Source organism: Lathyrus oleraceus, chromosome 3 (genome assembly GCF_024323335.1).
Source record: "Lathyrus oleraceus cultivar Zhongwan6 chromosome 3, CAAS_Psat_ZW6_1.0, whole genome shotgun sequence".
Taxonomy (NCBI): domain Eukaryota; kingdom Viridiplantae; phylum Streptophyta; class Magnoliopsida; order Fabales; family Fabaceae; genus Lathyrus; species Lathyrus oleraceus.
In genome coordinates, this window is record NC_066581.1 from 78,780,309 (window position 1) to 78,790,133 (window position 9,825).

The window sequence follows — 9,825 nt, forward strand, 5'->3', positions numbered from 1 at the left end:
AGAAGTGAAAAAGGAAGAAAAGGAGGTGAAAAAGGAATGAAAAGAAGCAAATAGCAAAAGCCAAAGCCCAACCCAAAAAGCATAGGCGCTGCGCCTGTGACGAGCGTCACACAGCCTGTGACGAGCGTCACGCTCTGCCCACTTGTGTTACGAGCGTAACACATGGTGTGACGGACGTCACACCATTCTCCTATATTTTTGGCTTCAGAGGCGCAACAAAGACGTTGAGGCCTATTGTTACGCTTGACCGTTTGCAACGTGAAGACTATGTACACGGAAAACCCTTGGAAGCAGTTACAAAAGTACTAATATAAATAGTAGCTTTTGGAAAAACCCTCGGGTCCTCGCTTCTTCGGCCGTTTCTCTTTTCCATGCTTTTTCTCTTCCAGCAGTGCAAGCATTATTTACAGCAATATTTTTACAGTCTTTATTTTTTTTCCTTTGCAATTTCTATTTTCTTTTCCAGCAGTTAATTGATTTTTCGCACAATAGTTTCTACACCGGAAACTATTGTGTACCTTTCACTAGATCTAACCTTACGTTAGACCCTAGATTTTTATTCCTTCACTTTTATTTTTCTGTCTGATTGAAGAATTCAAGAACAAATCCAACCGGTCTGTGGTGGATGTTCAAGATTGCTATTTAATTACTCAGGTTCTTTAATTATTGTTTTAATTTATATATGCTCTGCTTTACTGTTTATTTATATTATTTGCCTAAGATGAATTTGTTTATGCATGATAATTATTTAGATCTGTTTAGCATGTCTGGCTAATTTATTTAGGTATCGGTATGTAGAGTAATCGGAATGAAGGAATCACAACTAAGTTGGTTTAATTAAGTTTAAAATAAAATCACTCTTTTTACGGTTTTTCAACTTACAGGTTTAATAACAAGGTTTTTGTACGAAAGTAAAAGACATAAAGAAGTTAAAATCAATAGAACGAGAGTTTGAGTTTTTAACTGGACAGTGTAAATTGGACATTAATTCTAGATCAGGGCGAAAGCAATTTTTAGAGTTAATTAAATTCTAATCTTTTTCAAAAAGTATTTTTAAATGTTGAATGTGAGGACGAGAGTTAAGCATTTGAATTTGATTATATAACCTAAGTCAACAGAGCGAGAGTTTGAGACAAGGGTGTTTAAACGATTAGTGTTTTCTTAAAAAGAGTTTCTACGGATTCTATTGTTTTCAAAAAGTGGTTTTTGACTTAACTAATAAGTGACAGCTACGTTAATATAAAATTATAGTTTATTCAACAGAGCGAGAGTTTGAGATAAGACTTTTAATCAATAGTGTCAACTGAAAAGATTTATTTTAAAACCAAGAAACCAACGAAGAATTGATTCCCTAATTACGACGAACTACATACCGATATCCGTTTAATTGATATTTAATTTAGATCCTATTTTTAGTTTTAACTTTTCCCCAAACAATCAAAGTATTACCCGCCTTAGTTTTACGAAGTAACCTTAGAAAACGGTAGATCGATTCATAAGTCCCTGTGGGATCGATATCTTTTAAAACTACGCGATAGAACTGTGCACTTGCAGTTTGTACCCCAATTTCGACTTATAAAGTCGCGATCAAGTTTCTGGCGCCGTTGCCGGGGACTTTTATTAAGTCGATATCGTAACTCTTCTGTTACGCTGTAGAGACTAAGACTTTTCTTTTTCTTTTCTTTCTTTCGTTGATTTGTATGCCACACACTCGCTCACAAGGCGAGCCGTACTACTTACGAATCAATGATATCGAACTATATCTCCGAGTCTTACGACGAATTCGGGAATATCGTGCTGCAAACAATCTCCCACCTAGCGAAATTCCTGATTTCAAAAATCTTTTCCCTTCGATACCCGAGATGGCAGAACCAGCTCGTGCTCTTCGAGATTACGCCGCTCCATCGCAAGATGAGCGGCATTCGAGTATTGCTCCACCCGCAATCGAAGCAAACAACTTCGAACTTAAACTTTCACTGTTGCAGGCAGTACAACAAAACCAATTCTCTGGAAATCCTACCGAGGATCTAAACCTTCATTTATCCGTATTTGTTCAATACGATGATACTGTTAAAGCTAATGGTGTCACTTCAGAGGCAATTCGACTTCGTCTTTTTCCTTTCTCGTTAAGAGATAGCGCTAGAAGATGGCTCCAGTCTCTTCCTTCCAACTCAGTCACCACATGAAACGAGTTGAAGAAAGTCTTTCTTGCCCGATATTTTCCGCCGAGCAAAACAGCTATGTTGAGAGCCCAGATAAATGGATTTAAACAGAAAGATAACGAGTCTCTTTTCGAAGCATGGGAAAGATACAAAGACATGATGAGACTTTGTCCACACCATGGTCTAGAGGACTGGTTAGTAATTCATACCTTCTATAATGGTCTCTTGTACAAAACGAGGTTAACAATAGACGCTGCCGCAGGTGGTGCACTAATGAACAAACCTTATGCTGATGCTTACCAACTTATCGAAAGCGTGGCGCAAAACCACTATCAGTTGGGAAGCGAACGAACAATGGTGGAAATACCTCAAACGAAAACTGGCATGTACGAGATAAGTAACCTTGATCATGTTAATGCAAAAGTGGATGCTCTGGTCCAGAAAATTGAAAGTTTAAATGTATCACCTCCAGCCACCGTGGTTGCCATAACTCAGAATTACGAAGTCTGTGGAATCCAAGGTCACACTCCTGCAGATTGTCAACTCCTAACAAGAATCCAAGCGGAGCAAGTAAACTATGCTCAAGGAAGCCCCTACTCGCATACCTATAACTCAAACTGGAAGAATCATCCAAAATTTTCATATAAGAGTAATAACGCTTTATACGCACCTGGACAATCTCCAAATCAAGCCCCAGCTATACCTCCGGGATATCAAAAGCCGATCCCATCTACACCCAACAATAACGCCCCTAGGAAATCCAACTTGGAAATCATGATGGAAAACTTTATAGCTTCTCAACAGCAAACCAATAAAGATTTCTTAAACCAGAATGTACACACTGGCGAACAAATTAAACAACTAGCAAGTAAAGTAGATGCCCTGGCTACCCATAACAAAATGCTGGAAACGCAAATATCACAAGTAGCTCAACAACAAGCACCTACTGCTGCCCCAACTGGTACATTTCCTGGACAGCCCCAACCTAACCCAAGAAGCCACGCTCACGCAATCATACTAAGAAGTGGAACGAAAGTGGAAGGACCGTCTGATCTAAGGATAGAAAACCAAAACCCTAAAAAGCCAACTGAGGAAGAAAATAAACTTAAGGAAACGGAAGAGAGTAATAAGGAAACCGTAGAAAAGAAAGAACCTTATGTACCTCCACCACCTTATAAACCACCTATCCCTTACCCTCAAAGGCTTATTAAAACCAAAGATGCGGGCCAATTTAAAAAATTTGTTGACCTACTAAAACAATTAAACGTCACAATTCCGTTTACAGAAGCTATTACGCAGATGCCCTCATATGCTAAGTTCTTAAAAGAAATTATTTCTAATAAAAGGAAACTTGAAGATAGCGAAACTGTCACACTCACCGCTGAGTGTAGCGCTATAATCCAGAATATGCCTCCTAAACTAAAAGATCCGGGTAGTTTCTCTATACCCTGTCACATAGGAAAATTTGTCATAGATAAAGCCTTATGCGATTTAGGAGCCGGTATTAGTGTTATGCCTTTATCCATATGCAAGAAACTGGAAATGGGAGAATTAAGACCAACTAAAATGTATGTGCAACTAGCAGATCGTTCCGTCAGATATCCTGTAGGAATTCTTGAAAACATTCCCGTGCGCATAGGTCAATTCTACATTCCAACCGATTTTATAATTATGGACATTAGAGAAGATGAAGTTACACCCATCATACTGGGAAGACCGTTCTTAGCAACCGCCGGTGCGATCATAGACGTAAAACGAGGACGACTCACCTTCGAAGTAGGAGAAGAGAAAATTGAGTTCATTCTTTCCTAATTTTTGAAAGCACCTGCAATAGAAGATACATGTTACTTCATGGATATCATCGATGAATGCATAAAAGAAACAGAGTTAGAAAAAGACAAATCATCTGACTATCTTGTAGAAGACAAACTTAACCAATGTCTAGCAATAACACCGGATCCTACGCAATCCCTTAAGAAACCAACCCTAGACCTGAAAACACTTCCCAAAAATCTAAGATATGAATTCCTAGACTTAGAACTTGAACGGCCAGTGATAGTTAATGCAGACCTAGGAAGACTCGAAACAGAAAAACTCCTGCATATCTTAAGAAAATATCCAACCGCACTAGGATACAACATCACCAATCTCAAAGGAATAAGTCCTTCTATTTGTATGCACCGCATCATGCTAGAAGAAGAGTGTAAAACCTCTAGGGAACACCAGAGGAGACTAAACCCGATCCTGAGTGAGGTAGTGAAGAAGGAAATAACCAAGTTATTAGAGGCAGGTATCATATATCCTATATCTGATAGCAAATGGGTTAGTCCTGTACACGTAGTACCAAAGAAAGGAGGTGTAACAGTCATTGAAAATGAAAAAGGAGAAACTATAACCAAACATATCGAATCGGGATGGAGAATGTGCATTGACTATAGGAAACTAAACAAAGCAACCCGAAAAGACCATTTCCCTTTACCATTCATTGACCAGATGTTAGAGCGATTAGCAAAACATTCTCATTTCTGCTATCTAGACGGTTATTCAGGCTTCTTTCAAATACCAATTCATCCTGATGACCAAGAAAAGACAATGTTCACATGCCCTTTTGGTACCTTCGCTTATAGACGAATGTTGTTTGGCTTGTGTAATGCTCCTGCAACCTTCCAAAGGTGCATGATGGCAATATTCGCCGATTTTCTCGAAAACATCATGGAAGTATTTATGGATGACTTTTCCGTATGCGGACAAAGCTTTGAAGAATGCCTTGAAAACCTAGAAAGAGTTCTAGAACGATGTGTAAAAGTAAACCTAGTACTTAATTGGGAAAAATGCCACTTTATGGTACAAGAAGGAATTGTTTTAGGACACATCATCTCAAACAGAGGAATTGAGGTAGACAAAGCCAAAATAGAAGTGATCGAAAACCTTCAACCCCCGAAAACTGTGAGAGAAGTACGAAGCTTCTTAGGACATGCCGGTTTTTACCGACGATTCATTAAAGACTTCTCTAAAATAACTAAACCTTTAACTGGGCTATTGATGAAGGATTCTGAATTCATATTCGACAATAACTGTTTAGAAGCATTTCAAACGCTTAAACAAGCACTGATCTCCGCGCCCATAATGCAGACACCAGATTGGAATGAACCATTCGAAATAATGTGTGATGCCAGTGATTACGCTGTAGGTGCTGTTTTAGGACAACGAAAGGATAAAAAGCTTCACGTTATATATTACGCAAGTAGAACTCTGGATGAAGCACAAATGAATTACGCCACAACCGAGAAAGAACTTCTAGCAGTAGTATTTGCGCTAGATAAATTTCGTTCTTACTTGGTCGGAGCCAAAATTATCATCTACACTGACCACGCTGCTATCAAATACCTCTTAACAAAAAAGGATGCTAAACCCAGACTCCTAAGGTGGATCCTGTTGCTACAAGAGTTCGATTTGGAAATCAAAGACAAGAAAGGAACTGAAAACGTAGTAGCAGATCACCTCTCTAGACTTGAGAACCTTGAAACGGAAAGAACATCAATTAACGATGATTTCTCATACGATAAACTTATAGCTACTTTGGAAGAAAATAACAATGATAAACAGGTAGAAACCACCTTAGCTATATCTGTTATACCATGGTACGCTGATCTCGTCAATTATTTAGCTGCCGGCATAGTTCCACCTACTTTATCCTACCAGCAGAAGAAACGATTCTTCTATGACATAAAACACTATTACTGGGATGACCCATTGCTTTTCAAAAGAGGCCCCGATGGTATTTTCTGTCGGTGTATACCCGAAGAAGAGGTAGAAAATATAATCCAACACTATCACTCCGCCCCTTATGGTGGACATGCAAGTACATCCAAAACCTGCTCCAAAATCCTACAAGCCGGTTTTTATTGGCCAAATATATGGAAGGATGTACATGCAGCTATTAAGAAATATGATAGATGTCAACGCACAGGAAACATATCTAGACGTGACGAGATGCCGCAAAAAGGCATTTTGGAAGTAGAGATTTTCGACGTGTGGGGAATAGACTTCATGGGACCTTTTCCACCCTCCTTCGGTAACAAATACATACTCGTGGCGGTTGACTACGTATCAAAATGGATTGAAGCTATAGCTTCTCCAACAAACAACACACGAGTAGTAACTAGACTCTTTAAGAATATAATATTTCCAAGGCTTGGTGTCCCAAGAATAGTAGTCAGTGATGGTGGATCGCATTTCATATCCAAGGTACTCGATAAACTACTGTTTAAGTATGGCGTAAGGCATAGAGTTGCGACACCTTACCACCCTCAAACCAGTGGGCAAGTGGAAGTGTCTAACAGAGAGATTAAACAAATATTAGAAAAAACAGTCGCCACCTCAAGGAAAGACTGGTCATTAAAATTACCAGAAGCTTTATGGGCTTATCGAACCGCTTACAAAACTCCCATAGGGACAACCCCATTTAAGCTTATATATGGAAAATCCTGCCACCTCCCGGTAGAATTAGAACATAAAGCCTATTGGGCTATTAAAAATCTAAACTTAAACTATAAGGCCGCCGGTGAAAAGAGAATCCTTGATATAAGCGAATTAGAGGAACTCAGAAGAGACGCTTACGAAAAAGCCAGAATCTACAAAGAGCGAACAAAACAATGGCATGACAAGCGCATATCAAGAAAAATCTTCAAACAAGGCGATACAGTCCTTTTATTTAACTCTAGGCTAAAGTTATTCCCGGGAAAACTACGATCTAGATGGTCAGGTCCTTTTCAAATCACCAATGTCTTTCCCAGTGGAGCGGTAGAAATTAAAGGCAAATCTATGGAACCATTTACCATAAATGGGCAACGTCTAAAACATTATCACTATGCAGAAAACAATGAAGATTCGCAAGTCTTGCACTTAGACGAAATGCCTCCAGAACTTATAGATTATAATTGATAGCTTTTATGTCGAGCTTGCGACATTAAACAAAGCGCTTAGTGAGAGACAATCCACAAATACTTATATTTTCATTTCATCCTTAATTATTCCTTTTAATTTTTATTTAGTATTCTTTCTTAATTTATTTTAATCTATTAAAAACTTTTCTCTTCTTCTTTCGGCATCTGGCCAAATCCTGACTAAAACTATTGTTTTTCTTTTCTCTAGCTAACACTAACCTGATGGGATAAATTGATCGTATGGGTATCAAATTCAGAGGGAAAGCTCAGAAACAAAAGTTTAAGGAACTAGCCACGAGAGAGATGCTACCTAGTCTGTATGCTGATGACTGGGCAATGACTGCCCTTGAACTAAGAGAAAGTGTCATGTATTTGCTGAGTCAAATAGGGTGGGAAACCTCTCCTATCCGTAGATATTTCGTCACTTACCGAAGACTAACACTAGAATTCCTTAGCTCCCTGATCTATCTACCCAGCCATGGAAAAGGAATAAGCAGAGGTTTCATCCAGTTCAGAATGTTTAACATGGAGTACCAATTTAATATTCAAGACTTTACCAACCTTTTAGGTTTCCCTACCTCCCTTGATACATTCACAGTGAGCCAAGAAGAACTTTTTGAATATAGAGAACTTGAACACTTTTGGGGAAGCTTGACTAGAAATGATGATCCCGAGGGACATGAGTTTCTCTCTGGAAACATACATAACCCGGCCTTTCGTTATTTCCATAAGATCCTAACCCACACCTTATTTGGGAAGAAGCCAAACAGCACCTCAGTTTCACGTGATGAACTCTTCATCATATTTTGTGCTTCCCAAAACCGTCCAGTAAACGGTGCCACTTTTATGTTGGCAAGTTTAGACCACCTTATCCAAGATGAACGAGCACCAATTCGAATAGGCGGTTTGATAACCATGATTGGTAATGCTATCGGATTACGTCAGCCTATGCTTGACTTAAGCCCTTTTTGTGGCATTACGATTATGAGTATACCCTTCCTCTTCAACACTATGTTTATAGCAAACCTAGGATCTGAAGAGTTTGAGCTTATAATTAATAACCAGGTTCTTTTCCTATTCACCTTGCCCAGTCCTAGGACTAGTGTTCATAACCGCAATAACTGGCTCTACAATCTGAACGCAACACCCTCTCCTGCTAGATCCACTGAATCCATCCAGGACTATGAGATTTGTGATGACCAGATTCCTTATGCTGAATCTGACCCTCAGACACCATCTGGTTACTATGATATTGATCCTCCTCCTCAACATGTTCAGACCGAAGAATCGGCAACACCAGATCTTCGACATTATATGCCCGGAGCTTATTATAACACCACCATTCAAGCCTTGATGTCAGAACAAGACGCCCTCAGAGAAGAATTAGCTAACATGGGACAAGAATTTCTAGGATACATGAACAATATGAAAAATCAGTTCCACGAGTTGCTAAACCGTGTTAACTCCTCTGCTCCTCCGGCCAGAGATCGTGCAGATGGATAGAAGTCGTTTTCCTTAGTTATTTAGTTTTAGTTAGATTATTCATTAATGTTATTTCAAATTATGTTCGTATTTGTTTCTCTTTCGCATTTTTTGTTTTTTTTTCTTCCAATGTTACATTATGAGTATTTTATGAAGCTATTGATTTATTTTACTTTATTATGAATTATGCAAGATCTATCAATAATGCTCTCTACTGTTGCTGCCTACATAACTTATCAAAGAAAAATATATTTATGCACTGTTATGGAAAGTAGGATAGCTTGCAAGGAAAATTTAAAGTGTCACAATAGCAGAATAAAATAACCATATGCATAACAAATTAACAACAATAAAATATAATGGTAAAAAAAACAAAATACGTTGCCAAGATGACTGTGTGACGAGCATCACACACGCCATCATGGTCGTCACACCAAGTACTTGTCACGCCCGTAACGACCCTGTCACGAGCGTAACACCTTCAGACTAGGTGAACGTTACATGCCGTTGGAGACACGACCGTTACACCACTTCACCTTTTTACCTTCCCCATTTTTTCACATTAACCCACATTTATTTACTTTTCAACCACTTCCTTTCCAACTTCCAATTTTTTTTCCTATAAATACCCACCATACCTTTCTTCCTACATCACAACCATTCTATACAATCAAATACATTTCTTTTCTTTCCTACTACTTCTTCCAACTCATTCATCAGTATGGCGGGAAATCCAAATTTCGGAAACATCATCTTCCGAGCTGAAGATGATAATTATCAAAAAGAGCAATTCGAGCGTTTCCAACAGCGAGGCGTCGTCTCTACCAGGTATCCTGATTTAACTTGTTTACAACAATTAGGATTACTTCAAGGTATCGAGTGGATGCTCCGCCTTGCCGATTTAACCTTTCTATGCACTCATAATCAACCCACCTACCCATCCCTAACCTTAGAATTTTTAAGTTCCTATTCGTACAACACTCCCACCGGTGAAGACGAGTACTTAACCGGTACCGTAACCTTCCGTATGTTCAACACCGAATACTCCTTATCCCAAAACCAATTGAGCACCATGCTACAATTCCCTGTAGAAGGTCAAGTCCATCCTAGGATACCTCCGAATTGCCAGTGGAACATACACGCCTTCGACCTTTTTAAGAAAATATCCGGCGTAGATACCAACAACTGGGATGTGATCCTTGCTTCCCATATACATAACCCAACCATCCGATACT

The 9,825-nt window shown here is 39.0% G+C and overlaps 1 non-coding gene across 1 annotated transcript; it reads right to left on the reverse strand.

Annotated features, from left to right (window-relative positions):
* Positions 1–2,240: 2,240 nt before the first annotated feature.
* LOC127133454 (small nucleolar RNA R71) lies at positions 2,241–2,347 on the reverse strand. The gene has a single exon (XR_007807426.1). It is a non-coding gene; the product is annotated as a small nucleolar RNA R71 (small nucleolar RNA).
* Between the last annotated feature and the right edge of the window lie 7,478 nt (positions 2,348–9,825).